At 37.2% G+C, this 17,553-nt stretch overlaps 1 protein-coding gene across 1 annotated transcript in view; it reads right to left on the reverse strand.

Moving 5' to 3' along the window:
* Positions 1-17,553, reverse strand: part of MPPED2 (metallophosphoesterase domain containing 2) — a 422,875-nt gene that overhangs the window by 1,854 nt on the left and 403,468 nt on the right. The window lies entirely within an intron of this gene.

The following is a 17,553-nucleotide window of genomic DNA, read 5'->3' on the forward strand; positions in this document are numbered from 1 at the left end:
TAATTAGCCCTTTTAGGATATGCACAGATCTCAACATGTTTTATGGCACTTTAAGTCTTGGAGCAGAGGCCTATGAGGAGCAGCAGAATACAGAGAGCTTGATTGGGACAGCCCCTCTGTGTCCACACAAATGCCAGTGATTTGTGATTGGGGAGGATCTTTCTTTCAATAGTGTGCAAGTTGAAGAGTCTATCATGTGATCACCATGACAAAGGTGAGCATCTGAAAGAAACATGTGTTTGGAACAAAGTCAGAGGGTAAGGTATCCCCTCTGTTAAACCCAATAATCTATAGGAGGACATGAGATCCTTTATTTAAAAGCAGCATCTCTTAAATGAGTGTTTCTATGTCTCTTGAGTTGTCAAGTGATTGTTATAGCAATACCTTACATAAAAAGCCTTGATCACATCCACACCATAGAAATCGCTTATAAGGCCCCTTTATTACAAAGAAAGAAGAGGGTCTGACCATTTAAATTAGTGGTTTTATGTCCTTATAGTTGCCAAGTGATCATCATAGTAATAAAAGTCACCTGGCAGAAAAGCCAGCTACATTTAGGGGTCATAGATCCTTGTTTATGTGAGCTAAAAAAATAAAAAAAAGTATTTAAATAAACAGGAAATAGGTTAAAGTGAATGTAAATTTTGATGATAAAGTGCCCGGTTTTTAAAAATTTGATTAAAAACAGGGGCACTTTAATTCATCAAAATTTACATTTCACTCGTGTTGTGAAAATACTTACCTTTTGATCTTGACAGCCGCTCCAGATTCCCCCGGTCGTCGCAAGCCTCTTCCTACGTCAGAAATGACGGATTGGTCATCCTCCAATCACGGCTCCCCCCCCCCCCCGGGGGAATCAGTGTCTGATTCAACGCCGTGATTGGAAGAAGACGGATTCCTCATTTTAGACCCAGGAAGAGGCTTTGCGATGGGCGGCGGAAGCGATGCAGTAGCTGTCAAGATTAAAAGGTAAGTATTTTTTACACAAGTGAAATGTAAATTTTGATTAATTAAAATGCCCCTGTTTTTAATCAAATTTTTTAAAACAGGGCACTTTATCATCAAAATTTACATTCACTTTAAGTGTAAAAATATGTGAGATTTAATTTAAAACACCTATACAAGATGTTTTAGGAGTAAATATTTTATGTTTTGTGTTTAATGAGTTGTCATTTCAGTTTGAAATTATAATTTTGGTTAGAATATATCAGATTGTTATATGATTAGACATTTATTCCTCCTCATTTCCTGCATACACTGCAAACTGTGAAGTGACAAATACATTTTTTAGTTATTTTTATAGAAAAATCTAGGTATAGAATACTAATTTTTAGTGTTCTGATGCTACATTTTGTTGGTAATGTGGAACCATAAAGTTTGTGTATAAAATGTTCACTAAATAATGACTCCCTTCCTGTTGCTGATTACAATGTACACTATAGAAAAAATCCAAAACAAAATAATTTGTACCTTTTGTATGGTGGCTTTTTGTATATTGTTTGATATTTTTGCAAACCAAGTATTAAGCTAGTTTTTAAAAGTGCTTAGTCTGCTGAATGTATGAAAGCAATGTATGATATATGTGGGTAACTCACTTAATAAGCATTGAAACTGATGTGTAAATCCATTGAGAGCAATTGATTAAAAATGGTTTCAGCATGGGTGTGAAATGTTTAATAACTATACACATAATATTGTAAATACAGGAGAGCCTCACAAGCAAAGGGGATGGTTAGATTTATTGATGTTATCCTCATTTACAAACAATATAAACGGATTAATAAAAATGTCAATTTAACTGTATCAACATACATTTAGATTTTTTTGTAATATTATTATTATTATCGGTTATTTGTGCCAACAGATTCCGCAGCGCTAATATATTCAATAAAAACATATATACAACCAAATATAACAAAACTATCAATAAGAAGAAGAAAAAGATAACGGAATTACAACTCCTTGAAAGAATGGTTTAGTTGGACACTGTATTTATTATTTTACAAGTCTCTTAACACTTTGTCACTTCACAGCACACCCGGGAGTAAATCTATTTAGGAAAAGGAAAAAAAGACAGGGTAACAACGATGAGTAACTCATCAAGCCTGGTGAGTCACATGATCTACACCCTTAACATCTCCTCACTTGCTACTCAACTGGGGTTTGTAATTCAAGGTATCGTAAGAAGTCATGTATAGCATTGTGAAGTAAGTAATAGTACAATTGTGGGGACTGAGTACGTATCTTTTGTCACAGGGGTGGAAATTTGTATAAGAAACTACTACAAAGGGAAATTTGGTGCATGTTAACCCTAGGTACATTATAACTCACTGGTCTGAATGAGAAGGTGGAGTTTGCCTGTTTTCTGGGTGACTGGTTGTATCTCAGAAAAGCAATTAATGAGGGTGCTGGTGCAAGGTTTTATTATTGTATTGATATAAAAGTATCATGGAACTATATGTATTTTACAAATTTACACTGGGTAGTAATGTTTTGAAAAACATAGTTTTATTGCTTCTTTGTACACTACGATAGTGCTGTATTGACATGAACTCATTACGTTTGGTCCTGAGTCGAATGAGGGATCTTTGCAACTGAACCTCTTACCACCACTTATGAATGTATTAGTCTGCTTGAGATTTTATATGACTTGGTTGAGTTAAACTCACTGGTGTGTATATTGTAGTTCGTGGACATGGCCTTAGAGTTATATAAAGGATATTTTGGTAGGTAGGCAATCACAATGTTCCTAAAGATGCCCCGAGACGCCATATAGTAGGTGCAAAACACGTCATTCCGGCCTAGTGAATGTGATGCCAGCAAATTTCAATGTGTTTCACAGCAACTGGTTTCTGTGAGGCTGTGTGCTTTTATCTTCTGGGTAGACAAACCCTGGTTGACTAACAGGTGAGGAGATGTTAAGGGTCTAGGTCATAGATTTACTCCCGAGTGATATTTTGAATATTCAGTATTACTGGGTATTTTGTTGAGGAACAGCTTTTGAATGGAGTATTTGAGGCTGTGAATGTGAACATTTTTATTTGCTCTGACTGTGCAGCTGGTTTCTCAACCAGGATTTAACTTGAACCATTGTTTACAGTTTTGATATGTATATTGTATCTGAAGAGGTATATGACAAGATGTGTTTATGTTTTGTAAAATAATCAACAATGTGCAACTATACCATTCTTTAAAGGGTTAGTATTTTCAATCTCTTTCTTTTTTCTAATAGATAATATTCAATAAAAAGTTAAATGAAACTATCAAAATGGTATCAATAAAACAATTTCAACTAGTATCTAGTTCTTTTACGTTGTTTGGTGAAGACGTAAAACTTGACTTAAAGAGACAGTCTACTTGAAAAATGTTATTGTTTAAAAAGATAGATAACCCCTTGATTACCCATTCCCCAGTTATGCATAACCAACACTGTTATATACTTTTTACCTCTATGATTACCTTGTATGTAAACCTCTGCAGACTGCCCCCTTATCTCAGTGCTTACAAACTTGCATTTTAGTAAAAAGACCAGCAGCACTTAGCAGTGAAATTAAAGAAGACGTTTATTCCAACATACAGGTAAAATACAAACACGGACAGGTTGTCTGAAGCGTTTCTTGCCCCCTAGTGACGCTTCCTCATAGACTGAGGATAAAACACATATGGCCCTCTTTTATACTGGTCATAGGTGTTAACATATTAACTCTTTAATGCCTAAATCCAATTATAACTTAAAACATTAAAATAATATAGTATGTCACGGTTAATACCCAGTTCATAATGTGCAGAGAAATCCATCTAGGAAAAATGATTACATACACAAATGTTTCAATTGCCTGATTTAGATAACACTAACAGATTAATAAAGCACCTGAGAAGAAGATCTGTCCTTATATGTGACAGAGGGTTACATATTATTAAACTTTCAATGGATCAATAATGATACATTACACATTATAGTGACTGACAATCAACTATCATATACATGTCAACAAAAATCATTATTAATAAACAGATAAGGTTATAATTGATGGCAGAATTATCTCACATACTGCTAACATTTATTTTACAGTATGCAGACCTGAATGAACCATGTTATATATTTCTCATACATCATAACATCATAATACGGATTCCATATTAGTTTTATGATGTTATGATGTATGAGAACTATATAACATGGTTCATTCAGGTCTGCATACTGTAAAATAAATGTTAGCAGTATGTGAGATAATTCTGCCATCAATTATAACCTTATCTGTTTATTAATAAAAAAGATAATAATGTGTTTTATCCTCAGTCTATGAGGAAGCGCCACTAGGGGGCGCGAAACGCGTCAGAAAACCTGTCTGTGTTTGTATTTTTACCTGTATGTTGGAATAAACGTCTTCTTTAATTTCACTGCTAAGTGCTGCTGAACTTTTTACTACAATATTTATCTGCAGTTGGCTTGCTGCATTGTGGCATTGCACCCTGCCTTGTGCGGTATCACTTGTATTGCTGCAGAGTATCATTGTTGGCGTCTGACGTCATCAGTATGAGTCATTGATCGTATGCTGGATGGTGGGTTCAGAGCAGCTGCTTGAAATTGTGCTTACAAACTTGCATTTTAGCCAATCCGTGCTAGTTCAGAAATAACTCCACGGGGTGAGCACATTATTATCTATATGGCACATATGAACTAGCACTCACTGGCCACAAAAAGCTAATAAAAAGACAAGAGGTGGCCTGCAGAGGTTTAGAAACAGGCAGAAAGTTAGAGGTTTTGAGGCTGTAATGTATATTAATATAACCATGTTTGTTGTGCAAAGCTGATATAACCATGTTTGTTGTGCAAAGCTGGTGAATGGGTGGTAATGATGTTATGAATCTTTTTAGAGACTTCAAAAATCAAATAGACTGTCCCTTTGATTAATCTTTTTTGCAATAAAACAGCAAACAAATGGTATTTTTAATGAGAAAAGCTGAAAGAGAGGAAAAATAGGCCTATCCATCTTGTGACAGGTGCAACTAAGAATGGAAGGGGACGGTAAGGGTAGTCACCGTTAAAGGGACATGAAACCCAAATTTTTTTCTTTCATGATTCAGGCCTCGTTATTAAAAGCATTGACAGACCGTCATCAGCCCCGCAGTCCGATGAGCTGTCGAGATATTAAAAGAAAAGGGGCATGTCCGAGCGGCGATGTCTCTACCATAGAAGTCAATAGGAGCGTTACGTCATGACCGGCATTGCCGACATTTTGCTGCCACTGGGGTGGGGCATTCTTTGTGCCTACATGGTGCAGGCAGTGCGCTTAATGAAACTAAAAATAGTTTGTGTGTAGGCACAATTCAAATGTTGCCATGGGGACCAAATTTTTACTATACCTACACTAACTAGCTCAAGCGATGTAGTCTCGACAGCTGATTGCTGGTGAGAAAAACATGGCCGCTACCGTCCTTGCAACCTGCACTTTGCTGCTTCGAACATATCGACCTTGTGTTGAATCAAGAGGAGCTGGATTACCCAACGGTGATTACCACTTTGGGTGTTAATTTAGACTTTTTTGGGGTGGGTTTTTTATTTTTAAGAATAGGGTTTTTTTCTAGGCTAGGTTTTTGAGGTAGATTTTGTTATTTTGGGGGGTGGGGGATTACTTGTATTGTAGAGGGGGGTTTTGTGATTGTTGTTTTTTGCAAAAAGAGCTGATCACTTTAGGGCAATGCCCTACAAAAAGGTCCTTTTAAAGGGCTATTGTAATTTATTTTAGTAATTTTTTTTTTTGGGTGGGTTTTTTATTTTATGGGCCATGTAGTTTAGTGTTAGGTATAGTGGTGTTTTTTTATTTTGGATGCTGTAGTTTATTATTTTTTGTAACTTAAATTTTTTTTTGTTAGAATTTTTTTATTTTTTGTAACAGTGCGGTTAGTTTAGTGGGGGGGGGGTAATTTAAAGGGGGGATAGGTAGAGTATGGTTAGATTGCTTTTGGGGTTGTGGCGGTTTAGGTTTAATATTTATTTATTTTTAATTACGTCGATTTTATTTTTTTATAACTTAGAGTGTTTAGAGGGGGTTAGGTGTTAGGTTAGTTTGTGTTTGGGGTATGTTGCGGCATAGGGGTTAATAGTTAGCGACATGCAGTGGGTATGTGGTAGCATAGGGGTTAATAGTTTAGTACTTGCAGTGGGTATGTGGCAGCATAGGGGTTAATAGTTACTTGCGGTAGTTATGTGGTGGCATAGGGGTTAAAAGTTACTTGCAGTTGGTATGTGGCAGCATAGGGGTTAATAGTTTAGTACTTGTGGTGGGTATGTGGCGGCATAGGGGTTAATAGTTCATTGCGGTGGGTATGTGGCAGCATAGGGGTTAATAGTTAGTTACTTGTGGGGTTCTTTGGTTTAGGGGTTAGGAACGGCAGTTATATTCAATGGATCCCTTTAATATACATCGCCAACATGGGTGTTTTCTATAGCCAGTATTGTCGACCAATGGCATGTATAGTAAACATCTCTTGTCGATAACGCTATGTCAGGAGTTTAAAATATTTCGACAAGCTCGCTTGACATAACGGTGGATCCCTTAGAATATTTCGCTGCCTCTAAGCACTTTTGATCATTGAGGCGTCAGAGAGAGCATGTGATTTTAAACAACTTTACAATTTACTTTTATCTAATTTGTTTAATTCTCTTGATATGCTTTGTTGAAAAAAATACCCAGGTAGCCTCAGGATCTGCTGGCTCACCCATATGCATTGCTGTTTCTTCAACAGGATACCAAAAGAATAAAGCAAATTAGATAATAGAAGTAAATTGAAAAGGTGTTTGAAATTGTATGCTCTATCTATCTAAAAAAATGGATTTCATGTCCCTTTAATGTAGTAAAGGGTAAATGGTATTTTTTCCTCTCTCACTAGAAGGGGGGGGGGGATTTCACTGGTGAGTATTAGCTATGTTGAGCTAATATAAAACAATAATACACCTCCCAACATTTCCAAGGAATGGGAGTTCTACGCTGTGGGATGAAGACTTGGGCCTGAATTTATCAAGGTCTGTCGGACCTGATCCGACAGTGCGGATCAGGTCCGACAGACCTCGCTGAATACGGCGAGCAATACGCTCGCCGTATTCAGCATTGCACCAGCAGCTCACAGACTCGCGGCCAATAGGCTGCCAGCAGGGGGGTGTCAATCAACCCGATCGTACTCAATTGGGTTGATTTCTGGCGATGTCTGTCCGCCTGCTCAGAGCAGGCGGACAGGTTATGGAGCAGAGGTCTTTGTGACCACTGCTTCATAACTGCTGTTTCTGGCGAGCCTGCAGGCTCGCCAGAAACACAGGGCATCAAGCTCCATTCGGAGCTTGATAAATATGCCCCTTGTTCTGTACTGTGGGTAGGGAACCTAGCCAGAGGAGGGTAGTCACAAGTATACTGGGGGCAGATTTTGGGTGGATTGTGGGTGAAGCTTAGGCAGTCCCTAAATATATAAATCATTAGCAGGATCAAAGTGGGCAGACAATTCTCTGGAAAAAAAAAAGGCTGCCCTTGGAAATCCCAGTGTTGAACTGCTTCCCATAGACAGTAATGAAGCTGCATGAAACATAGAATTTCACAGGGGGCAGTGAATGTTACAGGGGGAACCCTCCAGTACTGATAATGTTGTAAGCAAATACAAATCAAATAGTGGTGTTTTCAGTGTTCTTTAAAGGGACATTATACACTCATTTTTTCTTTGCATAAATTGTTTGTAGATGATCTATTCATATAGCCCATAAAGTTGTTTTTTTTTTTTTAAATCTATAGTTTTGATTATTTTTAATAACATTGCTTTGATTTTCAGACTCCTAACCAAGCCCCAAAGTTTTATGAGAATACCGTCAGCTACCTACTCCAGCTTGCTCCTGTTTGTGTAAAGGGTCTTTTCATATGCAAAAGAAGGGGGGGGGTCTTATTTCCCACTTGCAGTGGGCTTTCCAGCTACATTTTCAACAGAGCTAAACTGAGAGCTTCTAAGTAAGTTTTTAAACAGTTTTATACTGGATTTTTATATCAGTATTTGTGCATCTTATTCTTTATAGTAGTGTCTATTACATGCAGTTATATGAAAATTAGTGTATACTGTCCCTTTAACTTGTATTTACTTCTAGTTTCACACACACACATCTTTTTCTTTCAAAACAGTAAATTGCATTACATAGGTAAAGATTTGTGAGAAAACGTCAGGCATGCCCAAGGAACTCCCTGCTCAGTCCATTTGCTGTGGCTACAAGACTCAGAAAATTAAAGTATGCTAACATTTTTAACTTTTTAGTATAATTTTAACTTCATTCTTTTGAAAGTTAACGCTACATTAAATACATTTTTTACTGTGTACATTAGAAAAGTACTACTGTAATTTAAATTTCAATTTTGTTGTGTACTTTTAAAAACATAATTTATGTAAGAACTTACCTGATAAATTCATTTCTTTCATATTAGCAAGAGTCCATGAGCTAGTGACATATGGGATATACATTCCTACCAGGAGGGGCAAAGTTTCCCAAACCTCAAAATGCCTATAAATACACCCCTCACCACACCCACAAATCAGTTTAACGAATAGCCAAGAAGTGGGGTGATAAGAAAAAAGTGTGAAGCATAAATATAAGGAATTGGAATAATTGTGCTTTATACAAAAAAATCATAACCACCACAAAAAAGGGTGGGCCTCATGGACTCTTGCTAATATGAAAGAAATGAATTTATCAGGTAAGTTCTTACATAAATTATGTTTTCTTTCATGTAATTAGCAAGAGTCCATGAGCTAGTGACGTATGGGATAATGACTACCCAAGATGTGGATCTTCCACGCAAGAGTCACTAGAGAGGGAGGGATAAAATAAAGACAGCCAATTCCGCTGAAAAAAATCCACACCCAAAAATAAAGTTTAAATCTTATAAGAAAAAAACTGAAAATATAAGCAGAAGATTCAAACTGAAACAGCTGCCTGAAGTACTTTTCTACCAAAAACAGCTTCAGAAGAAGAAAACACATCAAAATGGTAGAATTTAGTAAAAGTATGCAAAGAAGACCAAGTTGCTGCTTTGCAAATCTGATCAACCGAAGCTTCATTCCTAAACGCCCAGGAAGTAGAAACTGACCTAGTAGAATGAGCTGTAATCCTTTGAGGCGGAGTTTTACCCAACTCAACATAAGCATGATGAATTAAAGATTTCAACCAAGATGCCAAAGAAATGGCAGAGGCCTTCTGACCTTTCCTAGAACCGGAAAAGATAACAAATAGACTAGAAGTCTTTCTGAAATTCTTAGTAGCTTCAACATAATATTTCAAAGCTCTAACTACATCCAAAGAATGCAATGATTTCTCCTTAGAATTCTTAGGATTAGGACATAATGAAGGAACCACAATTTCTCTACTAATGTTGTTAGAATTCACAACCTTAGGTAAAAATTTAAAAGAAGTTCGCAACACCGCCTTATCCTGGGGAAAAATCAGAAAAGGAGACTCACAAGAAAGAGCAGATAATTCAGAAACTCTTCTGGCAGAAGAGATGGCCAAAAGGAACAAAACTTTCCAAGAAAGTAATTTAATGTCCAATGAATGCATAGGTTCAAACGGAGGAGCTTGAAGAGCCCCCAGAACCAAATTCAAACTCCAAGGAGGAGAAATTGACTTAATAATGCTATGAGAATTATGATCTGTTACTTGTTGCGCTAAAGCTTCTAACCAAAAAGTTGAAGCTGCAGCAACATCCGCTAAAGATATAGCAGGTCTAAGAAGATTACCTGAACACAAGTAAGCTTTTCTTAGAAAGGATTCAATTTTCCTATCTAAAGGATCCTTTAAGGAAGTACCATCTGCTGTAGGAATAGTAGTACGCTTAGCAAGAGTAGAGACAGCCCCATCAACCTTAGGAATTTTGTCCCAAAACTCTAATCTGTCAGATGGCACAGGATATAATTGCTTAAAACGTTTAGAAGGAGTAAATGAATTACCCAAATTATTCCATTCCCTGGAAATTACTTCAGAAATAGCATCAGGGACAGGAAAAACTTCTGGAATAACTACAGGAGATTTAAAAACCTTATCTAAACGTTTAGATTTAGTATCAAGAGGACTAGAATCCTCTATTTCTAATGCAATTAGGACTTCTTTAAGTAAAGAACGAATAAATTCCATTTTAAATAAATATGAAGATTTATCAGCATCAACCTCTGAGACAGAATCCTCTGAACCAGAAGAACCATTATCAGAATCAGAATGATGATGTTCATTTAAAAATTCATCTGAAAAAAGAGAAGTTTTAAAAGACTTTTTACGTTTACTAGAAGGAGGAATAACAGACATAGCCTTCTTAATGGATTTAGAAACAAAATCCCTTATGTTATCAGGAACACTCTGAGCATTAGATGTTGATGGAACAGCAACAGGTAATGTAACAGTACTAAAGGAAATATTATCTGCATTAACAAGTTTGTCATGACAATCAGTACAAACAACAGCTGGAGGAACAGATACCATAAGTTTACAGCAGATACACTTAGCTTTGGTAGATCCAGCATCAGGCAGCGATTTTCCAGAAGTATCTTCTGACTCAGTGTTAACATGGGACATCTTGCAAAATGTAATAGAAAAAACAACATATAAAGCAAAATTGATCAAATTCCTTAAATGACAGTTTCAGGAATGGGAAAAAATGCCAGTGAACAAGCTTCTAGCAACCAGAAGCAATAAATAATGAGACTTAAATAATGTGGAGACAATAGTGACGCCCATATTTTTTTAGCGCCAAAAAAGACGCCCACATTATTTGGCGCCTAAATGCTTTTGACGCCAAAAATGACGCCACATCCGGAACGCCGACACTTTTGGCGCAAAAAAACGTCAAAAATGACGCAACTTCCGGTGACACGTATGACGCCGGAAACAGAAAAATAAATTTGCGCCAAAAAAGTCTGCGCCAAGAATGACGCAATAAAATGAAGCATTTTCAGCCCCCGCGAGCCTAACAGCCCACAGGGAAAAAAGTCAAATTTTAAGGTAAGAAAAAATTTATTTATTCATATGCATTATCCCAAATATGAAACTGACTGTCTGAAATAAGGAACGTTGAACATCCTGAGTCAAGGCAAATAAATGTTTGAATACATATATTTAGAACTTTATAAAAAAGTGCCCAACCATAGCTTAGAGTGTCACAGAAAATAAGCTTACTTACCCCAGGACACTCATCTACATGTTTGTAGAAAGCCAAACCAGTACTGAAACGAGAATCAGCAGAGGTAATGGTATATAAATAAGAGTATATCGTCGATCTGAAAAGGGAGGTAAGAGATGAATCTCTACGACCGATAACAGAGAACCTATGAAATAGACCCCGTAGAAGGAGATCATTGAATTCAAATAGGCAATACTCTCCTCACATCCCTCTGACATTCACTGCACGCTGAGAGGAAAACCGTGCTCCAACCTGCTGCGGAGCGCATATCAACGTAGAATCTAGCACAAACTTACTTCACCACCTCCATAGGAGGCAAAGTTTGTAAAACTGATTTGTGGGTGTGGTGAGGGGTGTATTTATAGGCATTTTGAGGTTTGGGAAACTTTGCCCCTCCTGGTAGGAATGTATATCCCATACGTCACTAGCTCATGGACTCTTGCTAATTACATGAAAGAAACAAATTTTAATGCATATTATTTTTACAATTCTTAATGAATACTTTATTATTTTTACTTTGGCTTCTCAATACAGTTTTTAAACAGTGTATTTTATTATATTGTAATGTATATGTCTGTTCACATAAAAAAGAAGATATTTTTCCTCAAACTTTACTCAGTAGATACAGCCCATTGTAAAGCAGCCAATCAGGATGCTTATCAGTGACTTATAAGGGAGCGTGTATTTGGCATGTGCAGGCACAGCCATTGTAAAGCAGCCAATCAGGATGCGTATCAGTGACTTATAAGGGAGCGTGTATTTGGCATGTGCAGGCACAGCCATTGTAAAGCAGCCAATCAGGATGCGTATCAGTGACTTATAAGGGAGCGTGTATTTGGCATGTGCAGGCACAGCCATGTTATTTCCCTCCTCATTTTAAGAAAATGTTACTATGAAATCTCATAAGATTTGGGTGAAATCTCACAAAATCACAGTAAAACAAAATGTGAACTCAGTAACCGAGCAAATCAACTGAGCTGATTTGTTGTTTGTTTGTTTTTTCACCATACAAATAAATTAAAAGAATAGCTTTAAATCACAGAACACTATGGTAAGCTGAAGAAATAGTGAGTTAAAGTACTTAACTTCTTTTTTTTACAGTTATGCTGCATCACTTTCAAGTGATTTAGCATATGGCCATCATGTTCCAAGGAGATGCATCTAACTAACAGCTCTACCAATTAAACCAACATGGCTAAAAAAAAAAAGTTTTAAAAGGAATATTAAACAGTGCTCGTCTGGTAAAAACAAATATCTTAAAGAAAAAATAAAAAGAAACGGATTGTGTAAGAAAAGAAAAAACGTACTTGTTTTCTTGCAAAATTAGCACTTAGAATTTCTTACTGTAGCTCCTGCTCTCACTGTGATAATAGTGTAACATTTTTGAAACTTAACTTTCCTTCTGCCAGTTCTGATCATGAGCAAATCTGACTACCTGTTTATTTAGTCTACTTAAAGGGACAGTCTAGTCAAAATTAAACTTTCATAATTCAGATAGAGCATGCAATTCTAAACAACTTTCCAATTTACTTTTATTATCAAATTTGCTTTGTTATCTTGGTATTCTTTGTTGAAAGCTAAACCTAGGTAGGTTCATATGCTAATTTCTAAGCCCTTGAAGGCCGCCTCTTATTTCAATGCATTTGACAGCTGTTCACAGCTAGAGTGCGTTAGTTCATGTGTGCCAAATAGTTAACATTGTGCTCATGCCCGTGGAGTTACTTATGAGAGGGTACTGATTGGCTAAAATACAAGGCTATCAAAAGAACTGAAATAAGGGGCAGGCTGCAGAGGCTTAGATACAAGGTAATCACAGAGATACAAAGTATATTAAGATAAGCCTGTTGGTTATGGAAAACTGGACAATGGGTAATAAATGGATTATCTATCTTTTCAAACAATAAAAATTCTGGAGTAGACTGTTCCCTTTAATATTAACCCAACTCTGGAAGTTGTATGACATCATGCTAGATAAGCTTCCTGTAGAGACAACAGCCTCCTTGTAGGGCTGTGACAGGAATTAATGGACACTGCACAAATGACAAATAAATAAAAGGTAACATCAATTTAAATAGATACATTTTGATATTGCAATGTATGTATTGCAATGTATACTAAGTATATGCCACTGCATAGTGCTTTTTTTTACAACAATAAAACAGGCTGTTTAACATCCCTTTAATTCAGTGTTTTAATTTTAAAAAGGGAAAATCCTCATAAATGTAATAATTTTTTAAGGTCTAAAGTGGGATGAAAATATCCCTTGTTCTTTGGGACAATAAAGTTGTAATCAAATCTCTGACCCTGATCTGCATGAGGAAGAGGTGAAGGGCTTCTTATTTTTTACTGGATCCTAATGAACTTGATCAGAAAGTCTGACTAAGGCCTAATTTTAATTGCTGTTGGTAACATAAAACATCTCCATAGACTTTAAAGGAGATAGTTGTTACCACCAGTTTATAACAGCAATGGAAGCTAGGCCTATATATATATTCAATAAATCATAAGTGTGCATTATTTTCTTCAACAAAATTTAAAGCCATGTTTTCTAAAAAAGATTAAAAAAAATCTCAATGTGGCTCCTACAGATTTAATGGAGACGCCCTGAATATCAAGCTTTCAAGGTCTTGACTTAAGGTAGATATTGGAAGTTTTGTTCGCTAACCTCCAGCTGAACATTTGAAAAGTTCCAGAGAAAAGAAGAATACTAACTTAAAGCCTTAGAAATCTTTCCATAGGAAAAAATAAACGGTTATTAACTGTAATCTCAATAGTTATAGATTCTAGGTTTGCCTCAAACAGAATTTCCTGAGGGACAACTTGCAGTTATTATCTGCTGGTTAGGTTTTAAGTCTTAAAGTTTTACTACAATCTCTGAGGAAGTTTGACACTAGCTTAGTGCACAGTAAAAATTTCAGATTGTGGGGCATAACTAGACCCCTGATTTTGTATTTACTTTTGTACTATAAACAAGTTTATATAGTTGTTAATCATCAGGTGTGAAATGGTGCAAATATTGCATCTCAAAATCCTACACCAGCTTTCTTCTTACACAAAGGGGCCGAATTAACATCGTGAGAGTGGACATGATCCGATATTGCGAATCATGTCCGCTGCACATCGATAAATTCTGACATCATACGCTCTCGGCATTTATCATTGCACCAGCAGTTCTTGTGAACTGCTGGTTCATTACCGCCCCCTGCAGATTCGCGGCCGCTAGCAGGGGGTGTCAATCAACCCGATCGTATTCGATCGGGTTAATTTCTGGCGATGTCTGTCCGCAGCTTCAGAGCAGGCAGACAGGTTATGGAGCAGCGGTTAGTTTTTCATAATTGTGATTTTCAATATGTAAAACATTGTCTCGCCATCTTATAGTAATAGTATTAATATTCAGATAAGACAAACCTTGTTCTGTACAGTGAGGAACCTTTGGCTATATTTTAAACCTTGTGACTAGCAGTTTCTTGGATTACAGCATAACAACTATTAAAGTCACGTGCACTGTAGATTACAGATGAAAAATGAAAATTGTAAAATGGTGTTTTCTCAATGCATGGATCAATTTTAAAAAAGATATCACTTATTGGGATATTTAACTTTACATATCTTATTGAAACTGTACAAATGCATCAGTCCAAACCCCACAAAGATTATAATATTCTTTTCAAACTTAAATTTCTTGCACTATTTGCCCTCATCTTTGTGTCTAACCATCAGCTTTGTTGACACAGGTTTTGAAAACAGTTTGGAAGTGGTAAAACAATCATTTTTTGCAGTGTAAACACAGAGCAAATTATTGATTAGCAATCCAAGTGGAGCCCATAATACTAAACCGCGGATGATATTTAGGAAGCGCTAGGCAAGAAAAAAGGTATTATGTATACTGTGGAGGGACATTAAAGGGACAGTCAACACCAGAATTGTTGTTGTTTTAAAAGATAGATAATCCCTTTATTACCCATTCCCCAGTTTTGCAAAACCAACACAGTTATAATAATATACTTTTTAGCTCTGTGATTAACTTGTATATAAGCATCTTTTGACAAACCCCTAATCACATGACATTTTATTTATTATCTATTGACTTTCATTTTAGCCAATTAGTGCAGTGTCTGCCACAATCCATGGGCGTGCTCACAATGTTATCTATAGGGTTTACCTGAACTAGCTCTCCCCTGCTGTGAAAAGCAAATACAAAGCATGTGATTAGAGGCGGCCTTCAGGGGCTTAGAAATTATTATAATATGAGCCTTCCTAGGTCTAGCTTTCAACTAAGAATACCAAAAGAACAAAGCAAAATTGTTGATAAAAGTAAATTGGAAAGTTGTTTAAAATTACATGCCCTATTTGAAACATGAAAGTTTTTTTGGGACTTGACTGTCCCTTTAAGCATAAAAAAGGAAATATTAACGTTTAATCGCCGCCAATAATTAATTATACTCTACTATGTAAATGTGGCCTATGTTGGTCAAAATAAAATGGACCTTTTTTTGTTAAACCAAATCTATTTCCTTTTTTTACATTTGAAAGCTGTTAGAGGCTAGACAGAAAATAAAGTGGATTTAACAGCAATGCCGATAATATCCGTAATCACAAACATTGTATCCAAAATCTGATATTCGTAATCAATTCCAAGAATGGAGTGCTTTGAAGAGTTTAGTCATCCCTTTCCCATATGAGCAGCACTTGCACCAACCATTACAGGTCTATAAATAGTCCCACTGTTGGTCCACTCATCTATAGTATCACTGAAATAGTAGTGGAGTTGGCACTTCCACTTTAGAAACCTCTCCCCATAAAGTAACTTTGGAAGATTGATAAAAATTAACCAGTCTGAAAGAATAAAACTTTAGATTGGTGGAAGAACATTCCACAAATGAATGCTAGAAATTACAGAAAAGGTTGGGAACACCCTATATTTAAAGGGACACTCAATCAAAATTAACCTTTCATTATTCAGATAGAGCATGCAGTTTTAAACAACTTTCCAATTTACTTCCATTAACAAAATGTGCACAGTCTTTTTAAACTTTTTAAACCTTTTGAGTCACCAGCTCCTACTGAGCATGTGCAAGAATAAGCGTGTATGCATTTGTGAATGGCTGATTGCTGTCACATGGTACGTGTTTGCATTTGTGATTGGCTGATGGCTGTCACATGGTACAGGGGGAGTTGAAAAAGACATAACTTTTAAAATTGTCAGAAAAAAAATCTACTACTCATTTGAAGTTTAGACTAAGTGCTATTGCATTGTCTTGTTACCTTGCATTTGTTGATTATGCAAATCTACTGTGTTAACTGGTCCTTTAAGCACTCTAGCCTTAAATAACATCCACAGAAGCCAAATACATAGTTTTCCATCCAAATAAAGAGGAAGAACAATTATTTTAAAGGGATACTAAACCCATTTTTTTGCTTTCATGATTCAGATAGAGCATGCAATTTTAAGCAACTTTCTAATTTACTCCTATTATAATTTTACTAGTCCTAAAGCCCGTTCACACGGGCCATTTTTTGCAGTACAATGGTCCCACTCCTTGCTCTCTCCCTCCCCCTCTCTTTTGCTCTCTCTCTCCCCCTCTCTTTTGCTCTCTCTCTCTCTCTCCCTCTCTTTTGCTCTCTCTCTCTCTCCCCCCTCTCTTTTGAGCTCTCTCTCTCCCCCCTCCTCTTTTGTGCTCTCTCTCTCCCCCTCTCTTTTGCGCTCTCTCTCTCCCCCCTCTCTTTTGCGCGCTCTCTCTCCCCTCTCTTTTGCGTTCTCTCTCTCCCCCCTCTCTTTGGTGCTTTCTCTCTCCCCGCTCTCTTTTGCGCTCTCTCCCCATCTCTTTTGTGCTCTCTCTCCCCCATCTCTCTCTCCCCTATCTTTTGTGTTCTCTCTCTCCCCTGTCTTTTGCACTCTCTCTCTCCCCCCTCTCTTTTGTGCTCTCTCTCCCCCCTCTCTTTTGTGCTCTCTCTCCCCCCTCTCTTTTGCGCTCTCTCCCCCCTTTCTTTTGCGCTCTCTCCCCCCTCTCTTTTGCGCTCTCTCCCCCCCTCTCTTTTGCGCTCTGTCCCCCCGCTCTTTTGCGCTCCTCCCCCCCTCTCTTTTGCGCTTTCTCTCCCCCTCTTTTGCACTCTCTCCCCCCTTTTTTGCGCTCTCTCTCCCCCCTCTCTTTTGCGCTCTCTCTCCCCCCCTTTTGCGCTCTCTCTCCCCCCTCTCTTTTGCGCTCTCTCCCCCCTCTCTTTTGCGGTCTCTCTCTCCCCCTCTCTTTTGCGCTCTCTCTCTCCTCCATCTCTTTTGCGCTCTCTCTCCCCCATCTCTTTTGGGTTCTCTCTCCCCTCTCTTTTGTGCTCTCTCTCTCCCCCCTCTCTCTCCCCT

The sequence above is a fragment of the Bombina bombina genome, chromosome 7 (genome assembly GCF_027579735.1).
Source record: "Bombina bombina isolate aBomBom1 chromosome 7, aBomBom1.pri, whole genome shotgun sequence".
In the NCBI taxonomy this organism is placed as follows: domain Eukaryota; kingdom Metazoa; phylum Chordata; class Amphibia; order Anura; family Bombinatoridae; genus Bombina; species Bombina bombina.